This window comes from Corvus kubaryi, unplaced genomic scaffold (genome assembly GCF_017639235.1).
Source record: "Corvus kubaryi isolate FWS band 111438036 unplaced genomic scaffold, C.kubaryi_AGA036_p1.0 37300, whole genome shotgun sequence".
NCBI lineage: Eukaryota > Metazoa > Chordata > Aves > Passeriformes > Corvidae > Corvus > Corvus kubaryi.
The window spans coordinates 14,031,005-14,055,054 of NW_024581093.1; the positions used below are offsets into that span (position 1 = coordinate 14,031,005).

Consider the following 24,050-nt stretch of genomic DNA (forward strand, 5'->3'; position numbering starts at 1 on the left):
CTGCTCTTAGAGAGGCTCTTCTCTCACATTCCCATTTTGGCATTAGAAGCAATAAAAGTAACAGCAGCTTTGAAGAGTATGTAAATGTATAATGGCTTTCCAAAGCGGATTGATAATTACTTATTGCACTAAATAATCCTAGAAGTATGTTAGAGGAGGAATGTGAGAAGAACGAATGAACTTACATAAGTAGAGAAATCTATGCATCCCTTCTGCTGTCTGATTCATTTAAACAGTCTTATTACAGTATCAGTGTGGAGGGGAGATAATGAAGGCTGTCTTATGTTGTTATATCTTTTTTCCAGCTTGTTTTAAGAAATGCAATGGTAGCTCTGGGTGGAGTTAGAAGTCACCACTGCCACTAGAATGTTGCATTTACTTCACTCTGCATAACATGGGGCATACAACAATCATGTTAAATATAAAAAGTTTAATTCTTGTGCAGTAAATATTTAGTATCTTGATGGCTATAATTGGAGTTTTGTTATTTTGAAAAATATTTCCATTTGTAGATTTTTTAAAAAATAAGCTTTCAGCTGGCCCCGAGTAGATTAATTTGACCTTTTGAAAGCTAATTTCCAAGAATTACCTCATCTTTTAAACTAAATTATTTTGTAAATAAAAAGGTGTGACACAGGAGCATAGGAAGCAATTGAGCTTTATTCATCAATGCCTGTCTCTTGAAATCAGTCAGCACAGCAGAGCTCAATACTTCTGTTAGAGGACAAGTAATAATATATTGCTGGCTACTTTTTCCTTTCGTTCTTCTGGGGTTTTTTTAAATAATTTTTGGAGTTGATTTTTCCACAGGTAGCTTTTAATTTAGCTGGTAAGAAATAACACTTGTTCTTTATCCATTCACAGTAAATATGAGGTTCGTTCTTATGGTAATGAAGGACTTGTTTGGGTATCTGCTGCAGGGATACTGGGAAAGTGGAATTTTTAGAGGTGCTGAATGACACATGAAAAGAGGTAGTAGCTCAGGTTGCATCCAGCTGAAATTCAAGTCTTCAAACTGATGCAGCTGCAAACATCCATTTAAACCTTCAACTGAGTTGTGAGTAATTTAAAACTAATTGTTACTTGATATGTACACAGAGTGAGCACATGAATGTGTGTCCTTCCCCCTTCTGATGGTTGGGTTTGAGCTGAATTTTCACCGCTCTGCCCTGTGCTTGTCCACCAGGCCCCACTGGCTGCCAGCAGTGGGGCATCGAGGGCTTGAGCAGCAGCTATTTTTGAAGCAGTGCCGCGCTGGAGAACAAGGCCTGGATATTGCAGAGGGGGAAAGTGCATGTCTCTATTTCAGTGTAATTTATTTTTATTTCTATCTGTGATCACAATTTTTGCCCTCAATGAAGTCTTGGGACCGAGAACCTTATATCCCTGGCGTAGGTGAAAGATGATGCAATGCTGACACAGTTTGTGCCTCCTCGTGTTCCCACCTTCAACTCTGACGGAGGGGTTACTGTGCCAGGCATGTGCAGGAGTATTCACTTCATCTAACCAGTTAAGGGAGCAGTGATTTTGCAGCTGATATTTCAAATCTCATCTATCAGGTGGCTCTCACTGAGGAGGGTTAAAAGAACTACTTACTTGTCACAGAATCCATGACAAATTCATTGATATTGAATATATTTCAATTAGCAAAATTAACTGGAAACATTTAACATTAATTGGTCAGTGCTTTTTTTTTTTTTTTAATGCCTACCTCTTCCTTCTGGAAAAGAATGTTTGCTTGTTTTCCAACAAAAATCCCATGGAAAATGTTTGGAAATATCTTATTTTAGGGTTATAATCCTTAGAAAAAATCCACTAGAATTACACCTTCTCTGTGAAATAGCAGCAATTAGGACAGACGCCCTCCTCTAACTCTGAGCCAGGCAGCTTGGGTGACAAATATGTCAAATTAATACATCACCAGGTATGAAAGCGCAGTTAGAATTTGACTGAGGTACTTCCAGCCTGAAAAAGAGAACGATTTATCAATGCAAACTTAATAACATCTATTTGAATCTAACTAAAAATCAATATTTCATTACCAAATTGTTAGCGAGAATGAAGAAAAATTGCGGAAGTCGGGCAGTTTGGTGGAAGAGAAGCATCAGGAGTTCAATGTGAAGACGGGATGATTCATGAGGCCAAGCTGGTGGAAGGGTGAAGGAGGACGAATGCAGAAAACTTGGAGGGCCCTCTCTCTGGTGACCTTGGCAGCAAAAGGAAAAAAATACCAGAAAATGAAAGTGACTGTCAACTCCCAACAGGGATGGATCACACCATAAATCAAGCATAGCCCTGAGAGAGAAGAGAGGGGCTTAGGGTGGGGGGCGAGCACGGTGGGGGAAGCCATTGCATAATTTAACTCTTTGAACCTTGGATGCCTTTTATTTGTAGTTTAGCAGAGTTGGTAAAACATATGTGAATCCCTTCCCTTTGCAGTGGTTTACATAAAAGTGTGTCAGGGGCAGACAGATGGTGAAACACTGCTTTCCATTGGCTGGGATTTAGAGTACAGTACCAGTAAGTATTTCCTTCAGCCCAGGAAAAGAGAAAAATGAGAGACCGAGGCTCCTCTGACACATAACTAAATCAGTTGGTTGGGAGGCCTAATCCGGGAGAGACTTTTTGGTGATTTGCAGGGGAAAAAAATATAGATTTAAGGACATTAGTATTTCTGTTACTGAAATAATCTATTGATCCAAACAGCAAGCAGAAAAATCACTCCTTTAAGCCTAAAATACAAAGGAAACTGAAGGGCTCTTGGCTTTTTTTAACTTTTAATATTTGTTTAGTTCTTGAAATCTGTTCTCTGACAGAAGTGAAGGAGGTGACTGCCACAGAGGGGCTCGTAACTGTCATCTGACAGGGGTGGAAGGGGATTTGCAGGAAATGTGAATATTACCTCTCTCAATCAGAATTAAAACAGTGTCTGAGCACTTTATTTGCTAAAGAAAGGCACACGGTATTCCTTCCTGCTTTTCTCAGAGACTAGTTTTTTCGCTTTTTCCTGATACATTTTCTTCTATTTTACAGCTTTTTTTCCCTTTTTTTATTCATCACAATAGGAAACCCATGTTTTCTTTGAGACCCATATGGACGTGCATTCCTACCATCCATACCGTCCATGAACGAGCATCTTTCATTTCCAGTTGTAAAAAAAGACTGACAGCAGAGCATCTGTAGCCCTACTGTGGTGGGAGGCAAGCCCTGGGTTCATCCATGGGTTTCTATGAAGGCACAGTGCAGCATGTTCTGATCCATACTGCCAGGAAAGGTAACTGTGGTTGTTGCATTTGACTTCTGCCTGTCTGAATATTGAGGGGTAGCAGAAATAACAACGCTAGGGGTATTAGAACTGCACCTTGGGAATTCCATGCTGAAATGCTGCAGTGCTGGGGTTCCTGCTGCAGTCTACAGGCTGTGGCCACATTTTTGGAAGCAGCATCAGGGGGTCATAGTTGTGTTTGCACACCCCTTAAAGTGGCCTTCACCATGGGTATGGCATAGTTTTCCATCCCCTGGGGAGAAGGCAAAGGAAGGAGCTGGCTCCCAAACTCTTAAGGCTTGAAGGTGGTGGGAAGATGCAATGAAATGTGAGTGGTGGTTTGAGGGAGAGGGACTGGTGCGCTGTGCTGAATAGGTCCCATTTTCAAAGAGGCGGAGAGTCCAGGAACTGGGGTGCTACACTGTGTTAGGCCAGTGAAACTCAGACTTGATTGTACCTGGGGCATTCTTTGGCCCACCTTTCTGTGGAGTGAGCCTGAAAACATGTTTGTTCTTTCTTGACTTAGTTTTCAGTTGAACCTACTTCCTGCTCTGTCTTGAGGCATTTGCCAGCCTGGTGCTGGTCACAAGGGAGTGGATGGTGTCTGGCACTGTGCAGTGGGGGCCTGGCATGGGCTGTAACTTCCACCAGTGCTCCCAAGGTGACCTCTGCACAGGAAGACCTCACAGACTAGATTTTGGGAGTAGCTTGATGCATTGGCTCTGAATTAAGAGGTAAGAAACTGCTTGCTACTATTTCCCAACACAGAGGTCGTGCTGACAAGGTACTGTGGCACCCTGGGAGATGATCCCAAGGATGTGGGTGCCAAAGACTTTCCAAAGAGCTCAGAGAGCTCCTGGGATTTTGTTAGCAGGCTACTCCTGAGAGGTGCTGTGGTAGATCAGCTACCAGGAGGAGAGCAAAAAAGGAGCAATGGTGTGGTTCAGAAAACATGGCACAGTATGTAGAGATCCTTACATGCTTGGCAGTTCACTTCTGGTACTGCTTTTTTATCTAAATATAGGACTCAAAGCCTCACATGAGAAGTTGCAGATCTAATCAAGGTCAGAAGAACATTAAAAAAAATTGGAACAGGAAAAGGCCATCAGGACCAATGTTTCTGTTCCTTTTTTCCTCCTGTCTTAGCTCTGGATCTTGGCTCTAATTGCCATTTATTTTTTATTGCTCTCACTATACTTCTCATATAATGTTTATATTAATGGACAGGGGGAGGGGGGAAGTGAAGAAACACCAGGAAATGGAGTGCAATTGGAGTATGTGAGATGTGGCTTTTGTCTTCTTTATCACTGTTTTCTTGTAGTACTTCCAGCTCAGATATTAATTTATCATTGAGAGTGCTGCAGAAGTGTGGTCCCTTGTATTTTTTTGAAGGCTTGATCTAAATTCCAGATGGTCACCATGTGATCAAACCAGCCCTGGGCAAATAGGATATTTCTTTGTGTCTATATTTGATTTCTTTGCCAAATTCATACCTATCTAATCTTCTGCCCATAAGCCTGCATTCATTCTTTAAAGAAGTGTGCAACAGCTCCACCTCTTCATGGGTTAGAGACAATGAGGGTGATTGCAAGCATTCCCATCTAAATGCGGTTAAAATGTGATGCTGTTGCATGCAAATAATAGCTATTCACGTCACAAAAATGTCTAGCTAAAGTTTACAACAGACAAATAATTCCTCTCATGAGGAATGAAGGGTTCTCAGAAAATATGCAGTGGGGGATGTGGGTGTATTGACAGAACGCTGCTTCAGGAAAGTGCTTTGATTTTGGGGATGCGAAATGCTCTGAAATATTACTCAGGAAAATCCACGGAGCCCTTCTGCTTGTGGAGTCCCTGCTTAACTGTAGGAGTTTAATGGATGTGAATGAGACACTGTACCAAGCAGGTTATTCCTTCTTAAAAAAAAAAAAGGCAAATTTCAGATTATAGCAAGATTCTGTATACTTCAGAACACAGAAGTAACAATATAAAAACCTTCTTAATCATGATATGATTAAAGGATTTTCAAAATCTGCCTTGTAGTTGCATTTCCATTTCCTGATAAATTCCGTACTTTCTTTCAAATCACTTCTCATCATAATAATACAAACTGTAAAAAATCCTTCCATTTCTGCAGCGTGCTATGAAAAAAATGGGGGTGGAAAGGAGAGAATTAAGAAGGCTCCAAGTTTTATCATTCTGTTCATAAAGCAGCACAGCAACCATAACTGCAGCGCAGAAAAGAAACAGATACTGTAATGTCTGAGGTATTCTGTGCCATAAACTCCCATAATAGAAACAGATGGCAAAAACGCGTTGGAAGTAAGGGAAGTACTGTACATGCAGCTCTACCCTAACATATGAAGAGATTCAGGCCTGACACGTAAAGGAATACGTCTGGAGCTCTGCCAGGGCTACTGTGTAGTGCAGCAGTTGGTGCTGGAGATGAGAGAACCCGCGATTTTGGGGTTGGGGCTCCGTGGCAGCTCAGCAGCAGGACTTTTTCCTGCACTTCAGTGGGTGTGGTGTTCTGGCTGGGACAGCAGAGAAGGATGGGAACCCCTGTGGGGTGTCACTGGGAGCTCCCCCAAAGGCCCCTGGCGCTGTGGCAGCTTGGGCATGCTTCAAAGCGCTGTGTGCCAGGGAGTGCTCTGATGCCTGTTTCTCTCTCTGCCTCATCTTTCTCTCCCTGCCTCTGCTAAGCAGAGATCTTAATATCTAATGTGAGCCAAGCAAAGTTGTGTGGTGAGTATCATACGTGCAGTGAAAATGGCAAAGCTATTTTATTCATTCCTGGCATCTTGCTCAGGAAACGTCACTTATTTCATCTGGTGTTGTTTCACTGGTCCTGCTATGAGTGAAAGGAAATATAATGCGTGCATTGCACTAGAGGGGGAGCTGAAGGTCAGGAGTGAAATATGGCTTTCTGCTGCACTTGGTCTCAGTCTGAATGTTACCTACATTATCATCAGAGCTCACTGTCGTAATGGGGAGACCTTGTCACAGGAGGGAGGTCACCTAGAAACAGGAAGAAAAATTGGGGGGAAAATACTAAATAAGATAAACTAAAAAGAAGACCAGTAGGGTACCCAAACTTTCTTTGTGTATTCTTGAGAGCAGTAAATTATCTACAAAAGACATGCTTGTCCTCCAGCACCTGAAATCCCACCATTGTCCTGGGCCTGAAGAGCCATTCTCCTAACTTCCTGGAGTTTTGTTATCAGCATCTTTCCAGCTTTGACCTCTGTGCTTTTGCAATGAGTTGGGTTTAAAAACTCCAATTACATTTTACGGCAGTCACCTTTAAAATATTCTTGCAAGAGGGGAATACATCAGGTTAGTTTCATTAGAAAACAGACCATGATAAAGAAACTTCACTGTGCTCTGTGCCCTGCACATCAGACCCCTGGGATGGGCACCGTGCTGAAGGATGGCCTGACAGCTTGGCTGGGTGTGAGCTCTTCTTCAGCGCTATAGGGGAATTTCGCAACAAAGTTTTTGGAGGTGAGACCTGTCCTCCCCTTGGGTTGATGAAATGTCTGCCTAATTGTAGGGCAGGAGAGATTTTAAACATCAGTGCAAAGAGCTAAATGTTGTGTGGGTCTGCACTGTTTGCATACCCTCCGGCCACCCAATTAACTGCCTAATCTATGTGTGTATCCACTTTCATCTAAAGATGTCAAAGAGCTTTGAAAACGTTAATTCAGATTAATTTGTTGCTAAAAACAAACAAATGCTTCCTTGGTGCTTCTGGGCCTCTCTTCCCCCTGACAGGAATTGAAACCAGTAATCTCCAAGGTGATGCTGGTCACCTGTTTTGACAAGAGGGCCACCCGGTGCCATGTTTTGTTGGCAGCAAAGGTTGGGTCTCCCAAGACCATGAGCAGCCACCCTGACTGCAGTTCAGCAAGGCACACAGGTCACCTTCCCCTTCGTGTGCCACGTTAAAGGCTGATGTGGTTTCTCCCCGGTGCTGTTGAAATAATCGGGATCAGCAGCTGCTGTTACTAACAGAGTCGGAGTTACTCCAGATTGCTATGGCAGTGCAAGGGGAGAAACCTCTGAGACTGAAGCAGCCGTGGAGCGTGTGAGCAGGGCCAAGCCATGGGGCTGCCACCTTTGGGGCTCAGCCTTGGCTCAGGGGTATGCTGGGCTCTGGGCACATCTGCCCCAAGATGCCTGAGCTGGAGAGACAGCTGTCTGTCTGTCTGTCTGTAAATGCAATTAGGTAGCACTGCAAAGCTATTGCAGTAAATATCCAAAATTTCAGTCATTGACCATGTGTTGGCTCCTCTCTGATTTGCAATAAATCCTTTGGGACTCACCAGAATTCAAGTTTTAACAGCTAATGCTTAGACAAAAAGATTTTAATCTTCAGTCTACCAGAAGGAAGTCCAGGGAAATAAGCCTAATTTTGTCTTTGCCAAAAAAGAAACTCCAGCCACCAAATCCACAACCAGGACAAACTGAGTCTCAGTATTTAGAGTGATGGTTTGTTCAACTCTAAACCATTCTGATGGGTTTTGTTCTTGTGTCAGATGTTGTGGTACCACTAACAGGTATTTGGAGATGGGAGAGCAGCTGCCTTAGCACAGCTACCAGGAGCTGGCTGAAGGGGATCTTTCCTTTGGAAGGAAGTGGATACTTCCTTTGGAGGGTATTCAGCCACTGAAATACAAAGCCAGGTACCAATACGAGCATTAGTTCACATAAAATGCACTCTTTCATCTCAGTATAGTTGTTGCTCTGACAGTTTAAGCTTCTCAAATACCATATCTCTTTTTAATGAAGAAATTGCACACTCATGTACAGAAATCACGTATTTACAGCATAGAGCACCTATTGATACATTTTGGTCATGTTAACTGAATTTGGAAGTCTTCATAAAGTGAGAAATACAACGTTTCATTACACAATTACAGCTAATTATTTTAGAAATACAGTTTAAATGCGAGTTATCTTAAATTTATTGCTTATCTGACTGGAAAGATCTAAGCAAAACCTGAAAATCATAAACCCTTCCAGAACATTATATTTTATGCAGTCCAAAATGTGACACATGGGGTCTTTAATAATTCACTGCTTGTTAACATTAAACAACTGTTAACATGCTCAAATAATTAGTTATGCTTGCTTGACATGTTTGCATCTTTAATAATTGATGCATTTATCTTAATTACTAACAGTATTATGGTCGTAATATGCATCTTTTTTCTATCTTAAAATTTTAACAAAAACTGACTTTTTGCCAAAAATGATTATCCTCTAAGTTTTAATTACTCATTGTAATTAAATTGCAAGCTGCAGTATTTTATTAAAAATATCTTTCACAAAAAATATTTAATGGAAAAGAGGTGATTTGTTGTTTATGCATCACACTTAGTAAATATTTCATAAGTTTCATATTACCCTTTCAGAGCAGATATAAAAAACATAACATTCTTAATATAAGAGTCAATTTAAAAGCTGCTATAGTAGTCTTCATTTCTCCTCCCAAAGGTTTGCAGAAGTCAGTGAATAAAGGAAGACAAAAAAAACAAATAAAAAATGTGGTGGTGATTGCAAATTGGGTGCCCACAGTGACAGGAACCAAGGTTGAAGATGTTGTGCTGGTGAGTACCTCACATGTTCTCCAGTGGAATTAGTCTGACTTGAAATAGAGATGAGCATTAAAAGTTTTTTTCATTCTTCGGTGTTCTTCTGATTCAACTTTCACTTGCAGGCTGCTAATAACAATAGTGGCAGTAGTTTGACTGTAATCATTTATTTATTGCAATGCTGATAGAGATAGGGGTGAGCTTTGTGTCAGCCAATTTGAAAAGACTGTGTTTTCAAGGCCTTCCCATTGCCAAGACAGGCTGGTTCAGATTAAGATGGCCGTTTCTGGTCCCTAAATGTTGTGGAGGCAATTACCACTCCCATGGAATGACAAAACTTGTTAATGACGTAAAAGAATTCAGTCACATCCGTGTTCTGGTGTGTGGTTGTGTTCCTTCCCAAATGACACATGAAGATGCTTGAGAAGGTGTCAGCATATTGGCAGGAAAAAGTCCATTTGTGAGACAAGAATGTTGTCCAAAGTTTTAGATTTACACCCCAAAAAGCTGTGTATTGCTGTTTCACAGGGCTACGTTTAGCAAGTGACTAATGAGTGCCCAGCTTGTCTCTGAGGTAGGTGGTTTCTGAGGAGCTAATACTTGAGCTGTGAGCCAAAGTCAGCCAAAACACTGCATTTTTAATGACAAAATGTGCCTGGGAATAGATCTAGTATAACATTTTTTTTAAGACGAGTCAGTAGACCTAAGGGGCAGAAACCTCCCGAGTCAGACAGTGTGGACAGGGAGATTATGGCCAGATCCAGAAGTGTCTCCTCCAAGCCATCAACTTAGACGTATTCTTTCAGCAGGATGTACTCAAGATATGACCCTTTGCCAGAAAAACAGCGTGAGATCAGGGGGAGAAAAGTGCTGAACTGAGATGTTGAGCTCTGTTCTCTCTCCTATCTTTGGGGGCTTTCCTGCCTGCACTGGATACACCCCACATCTGTATCCTCAGCTGCCAGCAGAGCCTCTGGTGCTTCAGCTTCTGCAACAGCGTCAACACAGTGGTGAAGATTTGAACCGACTGAGAGAACTGGATATAGAGCAAAAGCAATATGAGGCTTAGTCCCCAGGAATCACTCAACCAAACTGCTGGAGTGTCTCACAGGCAGGGCTGTTCTCCCTCATGCCATGATGTCCAGCGCCAGCTGGCACATCCACTGCGTGCAGGTGAAAATGGCAAAACCATGGCCAAGGCCTCCCTTCCCACTGCTTCTTCCAGATTCACCGTGTGCTTTTAATCTATCCTGTCTCTTCTGACAGGTTTAGAAGATTCTCACTATTGCAAAGTCCTTATGTCCTTGACATGGTGTTCTTCAAAAAGCAATTTCTAGTCTGATTTTAGAGTTAAATAAAAATTTACACATCACAGATCTATTAATCATTTTTTCCCTTCTGTGGGTGTATCTTCAGTTTTCAGTGATTGATTTATGTGGCCAGATGGGTGCATTTGTTTCCTGCTGTCTTTCAGTCCAGCAGAATCCATGCATGCTGTGCAGTACAGTGGGCTTGAACTTTCACTTGAAATGCACTACTGTACATAAATCCTGAATACTATTCCTTCTTTGGAACAAATGGGATTCAGATGTGGATGTGGCACAAGCTGAGGTTTTCCTCTCAGTTAGTAAAGAAGCCCTTCCTTTCAGCTTTAAGAGGAAAACTTCAGTATTGCAGGAGGTCCTCTTCATGTCCTCCAGGTTTTTGCTCCAAAAGCCTCTGTCACCACATAACCTGTGGAGGTTCATTAGCTCTTGCCAGAGAAGCTGATTGTGGGGAGAGCAATCTGTGGTGTACATGAGCATTTATGCTGACATATGCTAACATTGTAAAAAGTATTTGCATATTGTCAGGTCAGTGTTCCCACAGCCTGAACTGTGAGAACAGGGACTGTGAAGACCTGAGAGGGGTTCTGTGGGAAGAGCCAGAACTGGAATAGAGTGGATATAATAGCTTGATTCTGAGCAATGTTTTATGCAAGGTACCTGTGGCCGTCCTGGGCTCCAGTAGCTGAATGTAAACCTTGATCCAGATGATGCCGATGCTTGTGATGACAATTCCATCTCTGACAGGGGAGGGGAAGTCTCAGAAGCAGCAAGTTCCCAAAGGCCATGTGAAGGCAAGCGGGTGGTAAGAGAGGGAAATCCAAATGAATGTTCCCACTGAGGGACCAGCTTCAGAGCATCCACATGTGAGAGAGGTCTCCCAACAGCACAGGCAGGAGCTCACACTTCATTAGGCCAGGAAGTCTCATTATGACATGCAAAGTCACAAGAAATTAGCTTCAGAAGTTTTCCCACTTGGGGAGTGAGTTATTTTGCATGTAAGGTGTGTGTATTTCTGTATGAAATGGAATTTTTTGCTTCTTTATGCAATTAAAAGATAACCTCTTCTGGTTTATAATTCATGGCCACTTTCCCAGCCCTGGTGGTGCATTAGGGAGAGGCCGATAGAGCTGCACTGGTGAAAAGGCTCTGGTCAAGCAACAGCAGATATTTGGTGGGAGCATCACTGTGGTATGACAATGTTTTACACTTCCAAAGAAAGAAAATGCAGTGCAAAATCAGTGTTTTGAGTGGTCTGTCTTGCTTCTACCATCCATTTATCTTGAACTTCTGTCTAGTTTTTTCAGTTTTTAAGTCTTGATATTGACTGAAACTCTAACCCAGACTTGCTAGAACACAAGTAAGGCTGTCCTGGGTGCTGCTGCCAAAGCAGGAGTCCCGTTTTCAGAGTGTCTTACTGTGTCACCCAATTCAGAGCAGGAACTTTAATCAGAACCCAGCCAGCAGGGCTGTGAGGTAACCTCTGCTGCTGGAACTGCTCAGCCCTGCTGAGCTGGCACTTTTGGCATTTTATTTCCTTTTTATTTTAGTCTGAATATTAGGAAAAGAGTTTGTCTACAGCTGTAACAAACTCAGTCATATGTTTTATTCAGAACCCTTAGGACTGGCTTCCCATGACCTGCAGGAGCTGGCAGGGGACACTGCATTTCCCAGAGCATGTTCCCTTGGGACTAGCCACCCATGCTGCTCACTACTGGAAAAGGTTTGGCCAAAACTTGGGCTCGTTCCTGTGTTCACTGATGCTGGTGAGGAAGGGAATGAGCTCCTTACGAGTTTCATGTAGATATTGAAAGTGCGAGTGCAGAGAACAGAGGGTGGCCAATGGCTGGAAATGATGGCAAGCACTGATGTGCCAAGAGGTGGATTTCCAGGAGGGGCCTGTCAGAAAATACTGCCCACAGAAATATGGATGCTTCCCTGTGAACTCTATGATTTGCAAAACATACATATGAGTTTTACAGTATTTTCAATATGAACACGTTCATGTCTATGACCCAGAATATTTCAAGTGTGAGCTAAATTCTTTCTGGCTCACTCAGGGTTTTGACATTTGTAAGTCTTTGCTCGCTCTAGGAGTATTTTTAATGGCTTGTATTAATTCAAGGTGTCCCTTTATGAACTTAAAATTAAAAAAACTCCACTACCTTTTAATGACATTTCCATTTATTCAGAATTATTATTTAAAATCCTAAATTAGCATTCTGCTCTTCGATTCTGACAGAGCCATTATATTTTATACTACAAGAGTTTAGTTAATTTTAAGTTATTAAACCCCATTGGCTGCATGAAGTGAGCATCTTTAAGCAAGTTTCTGTAGTTCAGGTGCATTCCAATCAACTATGACTGCAAACTTAATTCAAAAATTTTGCCTATGTTGCTTTTTATCCTTATATGTGACAGTTATTATTCTGAGTTTCACTTTCTGGCCTGAGAAGTTAAATAGCAGCTGCACACAGTAACAGCAGTATGGGGAGCAACCTGTCCTGTGCAACACAGCTCTTCAAACTGAAGGCAGAGAAAATCACAGAAATAAAAGTAAGTCTTTTTTTCTGAAAGAGAAATTTAAAAGTTCATGATATAAGCTTTTCCTATATAGGAAATTAATTTCTTCCAGCAGCAATATGTATTTATTTTGCATGTAAAATAATTTTATTTTGATTTTCAAAGCTATTTGTTTCTTTCAGTTGTCACCTGGCATGACTTAGGTAACATTCCAATTTCTTCGTGAATTAAGGATGATAATTTCTTCAGACATTTAAGTAGGGAAACAATTTCAAAGCTGCTTATCTTACAAAGTGACAAATAGTAGGTGGGAAGGGCTTTGTATGGGTGGGGTCTAACAGTCCTAATTGACTGCAAAGGAGCACAGTGGGGATTAAAATAATGTATGCAAAATGGGTCAGAATGTAACGGGAAGTATGGACACTTTTCTCTTAAAACTGAAATTACACTTCAAGGGCAGCATGAATATCTAGCAATAAGCATCATTTTAAAGCCCTTCAGCTGCTGTGACTTCAGGTGAAATTTGCTGCAAGCTATATAGATCTGCTTTAATTATTTTTTGAATCTGCAAACTCTGATCATTTGCATGCATTGCTAATACACTTGTCTCCTGAAACCTGAGCTGCGCAGTTTGGGCTTTCCAGATTTATCAAGTGAAACAATTCAGCTAATATCACATTAATTTAATTAACTTTAATTTTAAATGACTTGCTGGAGCACCTAACAAATGTAACATCTCCAAGACATTTTAGCAGATAGCTGTGGCTTTGTTGTACGCTCTTGTCTTCATAGTGAGAAAACATCTTGTTAGCATGAAAGGCCCCTCACTACTTTAGAAGAGAATATTTTGTTTATACTCTAACGTTTGCCTTGATTGCCTGGCTGTCATTTCAGAGGTGAAAGAAAACAGCAAAAGTGCAGATTGGTGGGGGGCTGATATAATTTAACATCTGCACTGTTCTGCAAAGATCTCTTTCAATTTCAAGTGGTATTGATAATTTATCTCATGTTTGGGATATCCACAGGGAACTGTAACTTGGGATTGTGAGCACGCCCAGCTCCTGGACTGCAGTGGCTTCAGGAGAGATGGACCTTTATTCTTGCTGAAAAAAGCACCAGGCTGTATGCAAGGTTGGTCCCAGAAAGGAGGGCAAATGTGGTACTTATTCTTCCATCACTTTTTTTTTAAAGATAAAAATAGTCCAAAGAAAATTCAAACTATCTAAAATCAGTCATCAGGTCTTCAGCTGTCCCATTGTTGATTCAATGTTTAATGTCAACTACTAAATATAGACCAAAATATTTTTATATTTATATGAACATATATATCTAAAATATATCTAATGGCTAAGGAGGCTGTCCTGTCTGACAGCAAGGTAGGTGCACTAAATATTTCAGAAATATAAATATAGTCTGTTCCAAACACTCACTTTACAATTGCAAACTGGAAAAAGTACCAGAGATAAGGCCATAATCCATGCCTGGACACAGTCAGGAAGATAAAGGCAAGAAGCTTGTATAGGAGCAGCAGTTTATTCACATTCACTTTTCATCATACATATACATTAAATATTAATAATACTGTATGAATATTCATCTCTGTTTAATATTCATTTATACACAGAAGTTTACAGCCGATCCCTTTAACTTTTGGTGCCAAAACCAGTGTTCAAAGGGTTGTGCTGCCATTGTTTCTGCAAAACGTTTACATTTATCTGCTGTAAAAGAGGCTGAATGGCACCGAAGAGTGTCGTGTTGAGTTTTAAAATGCCACAAATAACAGATTTATAGATTTTTCTAAATACATTATTTTACCTTGACAGCATTAATCATTCATGCTTCCTTCTTTCATTTTTCTACCTGCAATGGATTATTGAAACAGAAAATAACAACGGGAAAGGCTACAAGCAGTATCAAAATGTCAAGTTTGTACTTACAGTTGTATGTGCGTAGACAGGGTCAAGAGCCTCAATTATTTGTATATGTACACAGTGGTACTACATGAAAGGTTATGTCACCTGCAGCTATTTTCTTGCAGATTTAAATAGGACTGATATTCAACTCCACAGTCAGCCACTGACATGGAACATAGAATTGTAAAATACTATGAACTCTTATGTCAGGACCTAAAATACGAACTGGGTGATTGCAAGGTGTAGCTGTGGGCAATCCCATGTATTGCAGTGTAAGTCCTTTAAATTACTTTGTGTTATCCCTGACCTGTTCTTTTCATTTAAGCATAAGCCAGAACAACATGGAAGTACTTTCCAGGGAGAAGAAAAGCCCATTTTTGCCGTAGCATTTGCTTGGGTTTTGAGGGGTTGTGCGGTTTTCTTTTCTCTTTTGTCTTTTTTTTTTTTTTTTTTTATTCTTCGCTTGTTTTGATTTTTTTTTTAATTTTGGTTCTTTTATACTTTATATTTTCATGAATGCAGGTGTGAAAATTTTATGTTAAAAAGCTTATTTTGCATATTATTTTAAAAGTTATTTTTCATAACCCAGGTATGATAATTTTAAAAAAGCCAAGAACATGTCTTGCATGTTAATGAAGTGCAAGTCTTATATCAAAACTGGCAGCAGCATTATTTGGAGTGGGATGTGTGGTGGAGCTAATCAGTATATTTTCACGGTGGAGGAAGGAGGAGAGAAGCTAATCAGTAGATTTTTTGCTGGTGATTTGCTTATTTAGGATATAGTTTAAAAAAAAAAAGAAAAGAAGAAGAAAACAATAGCATGGAGTTTTCTTGACCAAGCTCCTTGTGGGTAATCCTCACTCTTTTGAAAGGTCAGCACGAGACCTCCAGCTCAGAAAGTCTTATTTTTGAAGAAGTGATTGATATAAAAGTACTTTATATCTTTAAAGCAACCTATTAAACCGGCAGTAATAATCCTATAAATCAATATACTGGTACATCACTGATGTATGACAGCATGAGGGACACAGGTAAAATTGTATATTCAGCTTTGGCATTGACATTTGTGAATTCTTGAGAGTAACTTACTACTTCCATATCTTTAGCCTTAGAAAAAATAAAGCTTTACTGAAGGCCTAGCTGTATAACATTTATGTACTGTTAAGCTTGCTTTGATTTAAATTATTTATAGATAATGATATAATTAGCACTGGGAAATAACTATCTTAACAGACAAAAACATTTCAAAGAATAAATAAGTAAATTATTAGATATTAACATCAACCTCTCTATCTCTAGTCAGGTAACACAAACCAGATGCATATGCTGAATTAATAAAATTGTAATTGCAAATTTATTTTGAGACATACCATACACTCTGTAATTGTGCTAATTCATCTTGCCAGTTTTTACACTTCTGCCACTAGAAAATTCTGTTCATTTTTGGTTCTTGTCAAATCTTAAAATACAGATTTCACTGTCTAAAAGTACATTGGAAGTAAATTAAGGCATTAAATATTGCTGAATGAATATGATTTTTAGAACTTACTACTAAGTTCTGTTGCACACCCAAGAGTTTGATCCCTTCTTTCTGGGAGGATAAACTTGGTCATTATTTCCTCTGGAGCAAGGCATTGCCATTAAATAACGCACTTTCCTCTGGTTTTCACCATTTTAGACTTTTTCTCCCCCGTTATTTAATCTCTAGAGTTTTCTCATTCAATTATAAGAGATAATTGATTTTAATAAGTGCTAATTGTTCTGCAAAAATTCTTAATATGTATACAAATCCTTATATCCGCACACGGAGGTATTCATGCCATAGAATTTAATATCAGTTCCAGGGAAATTACTTTGAGCTGCTTAACTGAAATAGCAATGACATGAAAATCCTGAGGGCTCGTGCTTACAAATATAGCAGGGAAAATAACTATACAAGTCAGGATCACTAATATCCAGGTGGTGCCTTTAAGTTTTAGGACCATAATTAGATCTATCTGATGGGTAAAATACCAGGGAAGGAGAATAGATGGTCAGAGGGAGGACTGAAAGAGGGAGCAGTGGGCACTCCTAGTTCGTCTTCCTGAGGGAGATGCCTTCAAAATGGGAGGTGCCTCCAGCAAAACTGACTTCCAGGGAAGGGTTTCTGCTTGGTGCACCAGAGTAAGCCCTGGGACACATGGGGCCAGGGTGGCCAGGGCTGGGAGCACTCCTGCCTGGTGTTCATTGTGGGGTCCTGCAGCCACTGCCTTCTGGTGGGTAATTTGGCTCCATGCTGGCTATCTGGGGAGGGATTATTGTGGGAGGTTTGGGGGTTTTTTTTCCCATGCTTTCTTTCCTTTTTTTCCACATTTTCTGCAAGAGCAGGTTTCATGAGTCATGTTAAAAGTATTTTAATACCAGGGCACGACTGATTGACCATGAAGAAACCTCCTCGTGATAGTCAGTATACTCCAAGTAATAATGTAAGTGAATAATGTTTTACAGTCACTTTGCATCAGTCTCTTCTTCCAGGTCCAATCCATCTGCACCCAGTTAGAAAGGACTCCTCCAAGGCAAGTTATTCATGGGTTCTTCCCAATTCCCCTCTTTAGATCCTGTAAACAAATCCAATCACTGGCTGTTTAACATTTTTATTACATAAATTCTAACATGCAGCAGAACATTACTGGGTATTGCTAATAATGGTGTGCATTTCAGATGTATTCTCTTTTTGTCACAAAACCCCTTAAACCATATTCTAATAACTGTGTATAAGATATAATTGGAAAGAAACATCACATTCAACAACCAAAAGAAATATCTCTGTAGTGCTTTTTGTTGTTTCTGTTTTCATCTAAAGTAACCACCAGGCATTTCAGTTCCTTCAAGGAAAAACAACCCATGTCTCCTGTGATAACCCAAACGTGCAGACATGCTGATAAATAAGATACATTTACAGTTCTTTTATTACTGTATTCTATGACAAGATCAAATAAACAGTATTTTGTGGAATATTACAGCTTACAAGAAAGCTAAGCTACTGTCCAAAGATGCTGAAAAATTCCAGTATAAATACACTTTATTTTCAGCTGGCTCATGGATGATTAGGGCATCCCAACACTTTGACAATTTTCATATAATACTATGAAGAATTTCATGATTTCCCTTCATCTTAGTGCTGCTGCCAGCTCAATACATCTTTTTCTAGTAAAAATTATACAAATCTGTGGTTTTTACTTTTCTCATACACCATAAATCCTCAAGATAGTTTCGTATATGTTAACTACAATCTTTCTTCCCCCCACCTCCCCTCCCTGGGGTTCAACCAGCAAAACCTCAGATATATTACAGAAGAGGAGCAGAACATAAGGAAACATCACTTTGGTGAGATTTGAGGAATTTCTATTTATAAATATCTACCTGTATTTCTTTCACATAAACAATAGTGAAAGACCAGGAAAAGGTTGGGTCATCAACTGGCATCTGTTTCTCTGCATGAGATGTCCCAAGAGAATAATATTTACTGAGCAAACATGAGTTACATGATGGACCATAATGTGGAGTTTTCAAATTGTCTTGGCAGCTGTTCACCTGTTGAATAGCTCTGTGACTTTTGAGGAATTATTTGCTTGATCCTGTCAAGGCGAAAGAAAGAATTTTGATATATACAAAAAGCCATCTACGCTTTTCTCTTCAATAATTTCCTGTCACAATATACTCATTTATGAAGCCTGACTTTACTGATGAGAAGGGACAGGCAGATCTTTGGCCTTAAGAGTTTGGCTCTGCCTTTGTTTTAGAGGACTTTCTTTGGGTTAGATCTCTGATTTTTCCTGCTTTGCTTATCCTCAAGATATTCCCATTGCTCCCTGGGCCTCCTGGCAGCCCAGCTGCCATGAGCCTGGTTATTCCTCTGTTAGAAGGAAGGTGTTTCTTACAACACCCAAACCCTGTGTGCTCTCCCCATCCCTTCCCACGGATCCCACTGACCAGCTCTCCAGGAATCATCATGGGGGGGTCTGTCCAAGGGGGTCACCCTCCAGCTTCCTTCCAAATTGGTGGTGATGCTGGGTGGACATGCTGGGGTCCCTGCCTGGCCCCTCTGCATATTGGGGAAGAAAATCCAAATACAATTTAAATGCTGTAAAACTGGAAATCCCACCAAATCTCATTTCCCTGGTGTTCTCTTCTGCTCTGCTCCTTTTTAACTTTACCACCCATAGTGTAAATTATTATGAGAAAAGGCTAGCAGAAGAGGATAATACCTTTTTTTACTGTGCCACTGCCTGCCATTTCCCCTGTTTTTCTATTACTCATAGGGGTTTATTCTCATTTAAAAATTCTATTTACTGTCCACTTATGCTTCCTTTCTCTCTGAATTTAATTTTTAAGTGCTTTGATTATTTGAGCAATAAAATTTCCTTTGTGTGGGTCAGGGTTTTTTTTGGCATAAAGAGAAGCTCCTTGTAGCCTATCCCAGTAAGAAGATTTTTGCATGCAAGGAATAGTTACTATGTTTTGAAAAACAAAGACATGAAAAATACCCCCCAGTTCAGAGTGCAATCAGACTGTCTGTTCCCACGTTGAGGGCTAGCTGTGTTATCCACTCAACTACCACAACTTCAAAAGGCATTCAGAATGCAGAATATAATTTACTCTTAATTTGTACTTAAAAAATTTAATCCAGATTAAATGTAGATTAAATGTCAAAGATGGAAAAAAATCTCTCACTGGAGAAAGGTTTGCACTTTGGATACATGCCTGGAAGCTGATCTGTGTGAAGTCCTCAGAAATGATGGTGAGAGTCCCAAAAGCTTAAAGATGTCATTGTGCAGGATGATGACTCTGAGACTGACATTCTGCAAAGAACTTTTTGAAATGCACCAAAAAGCTTTTCTTCTGTCCCTGAATCATGTTGTGGGTCCAAACTGGCTCCTAAATTAGGTAGGCACATCTGTTGACTTAAAACATGCAATCTGCACCTGGAAGAGACTAAAAAAATTATATTTCTAATTTTGACAAATAGTTATGTTTTGTTCTCTCTGCCATGAATTAGGGCACACTATCGCTCTTTGTTTCTAGCAAGCAACTGAAGTATTATTAAGATTTTCTTTCCATTTCTTAGAACTCCCCAGGGTCTATAGTTTTCTTTGCAGAAACTGTTGCCATTAAATATGCTGTATGTCAATGCAGCAGTGAGGTGGTTAATTTTGACTGAATATTATGCTATATAACCACTTGGCATTTAACTTGAAAAATGACTTTCTGCTTCACCTGTCAGCAGCCCAGTTCTCATCAAATAAGTGAGTGAGAAAAATTTTTAAATTTCAATTTCCTGATGCTATTAGACACTACTTCTTCCATACTTAAACAGTTTAGCAGTGCATGTACATGTTTTGGTATTCATGCCATGCATCACACTACATGCTATTACAATAGCTTTTTTGTTTAAAGGGTAAAGAGATGCATGGATCTTTATCTTGGGGTTAGGAAAATGTATTGCAGGAACATGGCCAATCAGGTTTCTGAATAACTTTGTAACATAGTACCATAACCCTGGTGCAGTGCAAGGAATTTAAAATACTAGGTGCCTATGAGTCCACAGAAAGAAAGCATTCTAGATGGAGACACCAGCACAGCAATCCTGCACTGCACTTCCTCAGAAAACCGGTGCCTCATGGAGTATTCATCTATTTTAGTCTTTCAGCTGCCAGACACATAATTCTGATAAATCATGCAAAATAATTTTTTTTGCAATTTCAGTATATTTTAGAGATTTAAATCATTGTAACTTAACATTAGTGGTAAGTTTCCTTTGTTTCCATTTCCAATACAAGACCAGTTTTCACTGACGGCTAATATATCCCCAAACAGTAAGTACACTGCATTGGGAGAGGGAAGGCATTGAGAGAAGGAATCAAATTAAATTTCCCCATTTCATTTTCATTTCTTATGCTTCTTCACACCATTTTCCCTTTACCACTACCAAGGCTGGAGACATGTTTCTCAGGGGAAAAATGCACCATCTCTGCTGAATTTCCTTTTAAATTTTTGCATTTTTTTAATAAAATGTATAAATCCATAGTTATAAAGTAACACATCAAATATCATTTGAAATAATAAATATGAGCAGGTGTCACTAAAGTCAAAGTCATTATTATTTGTTTATTCATTTGGTTAGTCTTGACAATTGAGTCAGTACAGTGGGTTACAGAACAGTACGGACAGTTTGGTTCAGCAGCATTTACTGTCTTAAAAATAGAAATATAGCAGCCAGGTGGTACTTAGGGATCCAGGGGTGAAAAATACACACTGGTATTTTAAGGCATTCTTACAGTAAAAAAAAAAAGCAGTGTCAGGGTAAATTTTATTACTCTTCAAGAAGTACCAAGTTATGGATTGGATTAATATGTCTGGTATTTTCATTTTATTGTAGTGTAACTTTGCTAAAATAAAGAAAGTTTCATCAGCTTGAACATAAAGCCCGACCATGAATGAGGCCCAACATTAAAAGAACTGCAGAACTGCCAGGTGTTTTTTAAGTGCCTCTATTCCTGGTAACACTCTTCAGGGGCTTTAGTCTTTCCAAAAATGTGTGTTTTCCCAGCTTGCAGCTGATCTCCTGAAGCTGTGGAGGAGAGCAGCCCCAGCACATGACTCTGCTTGGAGCACCACAGGGATCTTCTGCCTTGTTGTAGGTTTGTGGGCACAAACCCACATCTGGGAGAGAGCACAGTCTCCTGAACTTTTGATATGAATTTGTAAGAAAGCAAGGTTGTGTGAGAATATTAAAAATACCTTGTACCATGTGGAAATAAGTATGGTGGTTTAGGGACAGTGACAATAGGAACACCATGCCTTTAGGGTTGATTACAGTTATGCTCCCAAATTTACAGGAATTATTATTTAATGAAACAGCAGTAGACACTTCTAACCTGTGGGTAAATTAATATACTGCTTGCAACTGAATGTTGGATTTATTGCTTGCCCTGGATTTACCCTGTGGTCATTGAGCAGGCCTTGCCCTTCTTCTTCATCCCTGGCAGCAGACAGTGGAGTACAAGATATCCCCTTTAGTGGGCTGATTTTTCCCCACAGAAATATCTGCTCTGCTTTCCTAGGTTGAGAAATGTGGAAACTCATCAGTAGGTGTGGCATTCTCTGTGTAAAGTAGAACACATTTTACTATGCTGATAGAAATGAGATTTATTTTTTTCTCTTCTACATATGAATATACACAAGTTTAGGATTATGTTCTATAGGGTCTGCACATGAGCATAGTAGGGTTCTTACAGGACTCCACATCCTATGGACAGTTACTTCTGCTGCTGTCTGTGATCAAATATCATATCCATGTGGTGGGTTTTGCTCCTAAATCCTCAAGGGAAGGGTACGAGCTCTACAAACAACCTCCTCAGAAGATCATCTGCATTAAATCAGTGAGTGGATTGAAAATTGCATCTTCCAGTGTCAGCTGGATGCTCCAAGGTTGACAGAAGTACTGGGATTGTGAGGCCATGGACAGCTTGAGGAGTCCCTGTTCAGCCCCTGCACAGGTGAGGGTCTGTGACAGCTGGACACTGCTTCTTTCCCAAGAGCTTATAGGGCTCCATTTGGAAGTGACCATGGGGGACAGCAAAAGTGACACAGAGAGATGAATTGGTTGTCTTCAGTCCCAGGGTCAGGGCAAAATAGGACTGGTGTAACCAGAAGAGTGAGAGCAAAAACTTAAAGCAACAAGGTGCAAAAATCATTGTGCTATCCCAGTTGGAATCTCTGGCCAAAGAAAATGTCACTGTGGTGTTGCACCCATGCCAAGCAGCTCTTCTGGGAGGTGGCTTCATTAGCACTGGCTTTGCACTGCTCAAGGCACACAAACGGATGCTTCCCTTCCTTCCCAGGGACTGTGGAACTCACCAAAATAATGTTCCACATGCCAGCATGTCCTGCAGAGGCCTGCGGAGGGATGATAATGGCTGTAAGACTTGTCAAAGTCTAATTAGTTACTCACAGAAGAGAGATCTCAATTTTTTTGGCCGAATCCCTTTTGTTTGGAAAGATCCCAAACCCCTGCTTCCTGGGAGCTTGCCTTCGTTCTTAAATCCTCAAAGGGCTGCCCCATGGGATGACAGATTTTATTTTTAATTTTTTTCAATAATATTCTGCTTTACAACAGGATTTTTTTTCAAGGTTAGATAAATGATAATTAGAGTTGAGTATGTTCTAACCCAATGGGTTGTATGGGGTGTTTCCTCACTGGCCCCCCTCCTGGCAGCACCAAGGGGAGTGGGTTCATACATCACTGCAGAAAGCTTACGAGTCCCCGTGAAGCATTATGAAAATTGCTGTGCACAGCTATTTTGTTTCTGAAAGACAAATTCTGTGCAAAAGGTAAGAGACAACAGGTGAACAGATGTGGTGCTGTTGTGGCAGTGCAGGTCTGTGCATCAGCTCCTGTACACATGGTGAGAGCATCAGGTGAGTGTCAGCCAGCCCTGCCTCCTCCTGCCCTCCAGCCATAGATAAAGAAATTCAGACAGAGAAATGCACAAATACCCTTATGCAAAATCCCAGCCAGCTGAGGCTTTTATTCAGATTCATTAGTCCCACCTGCTCAGATTCCTTGAAACGACAAGAATAGTACTTTCCACCCCAGTTCCTGTTGATGGCTGAAGCCCCAGAGGCTCATTGAGTGAATGAGACCCACCTTGGGATAGAGACCCCCAGATCTGCTGTGTGTGGGGTCAGCTCCTGTGGGAACCTGGGGCAAGCCTGCCCTGAAGGGTTCAGGGTCAAAATCTAGGTTGTCTGGATTCACAAACTTTCAGCTGGAGGGAAAATGGTTACAAGTGCTCTGATTCCCTCTCAGTGCAGTAACACAGGGAGAAAGACCATATCTCCAAACTCGGTTGTCATCCGTTAACATCTCATCCTCCACAAATTTCTATAATCATTGGAGGGTATTTGCAAATATTTAGAAATGCTTTCTCTCCCTTCAGGAATTTTTATATTGGGTTTTATAGAAGGTTTATAATAGAGCAAATAACAGTTTGGATGAAATTCTGGGAATTCTTCTGTAGTGTGCTTCTGCATGATAATCATTATGAGATTGCTTCCCCACTGCTTGTTTAATGCAGCTGTCCAAGTTTTGTATTTACTGGGAATCCAATTTGTTTTAAGAAATTAACAAAACAAATACTTAAAGTACTGTGCTGAACCTATCATAAAGTTTTTATTCGTTTTGGTGAGAAAGAAAAAAAACATTATAGTTTTTATGGAACAGCATTTGAAGCCACATTTATGAAATTGAATCCCTACCAAAATAATTTGCTCATGTTAATACAGTTGTCGTATGGCATTGAAACAATTATTCTGTTGGTTTTGTCTCCAAATTGTGTCAAGCTTTGCTGTGGCAGTGGGCAAATATCTGCTCAGAGAGGCAGGC

The 24,050-nt window shown here is 40.3% G+C and overlaps 1 long non-coding RNA gene across 1 annotated transcript; it reads left to right on the forward strand.

Annotated features, from left to right (window-relative positions):
* The first annotated feature begins 7,815 nt into the window (after window positions 1–7,815).
* LOC121664034 lies at window positions 7,816–13,836 on the forward strand. Its single transcript, XR_006015853.1, has 4 exons — window positions 7,816–7,950; window positions 8,765–8,877; window positions 12,609–12,743; window positions 13,736–13,836. It is a non-coding gene; the product is annotated as an uncharacterized LOC121664034 (long non-coding RNA).
* Window positions 13,837–24,050: the final 10,214 nt, after the last annotated feature.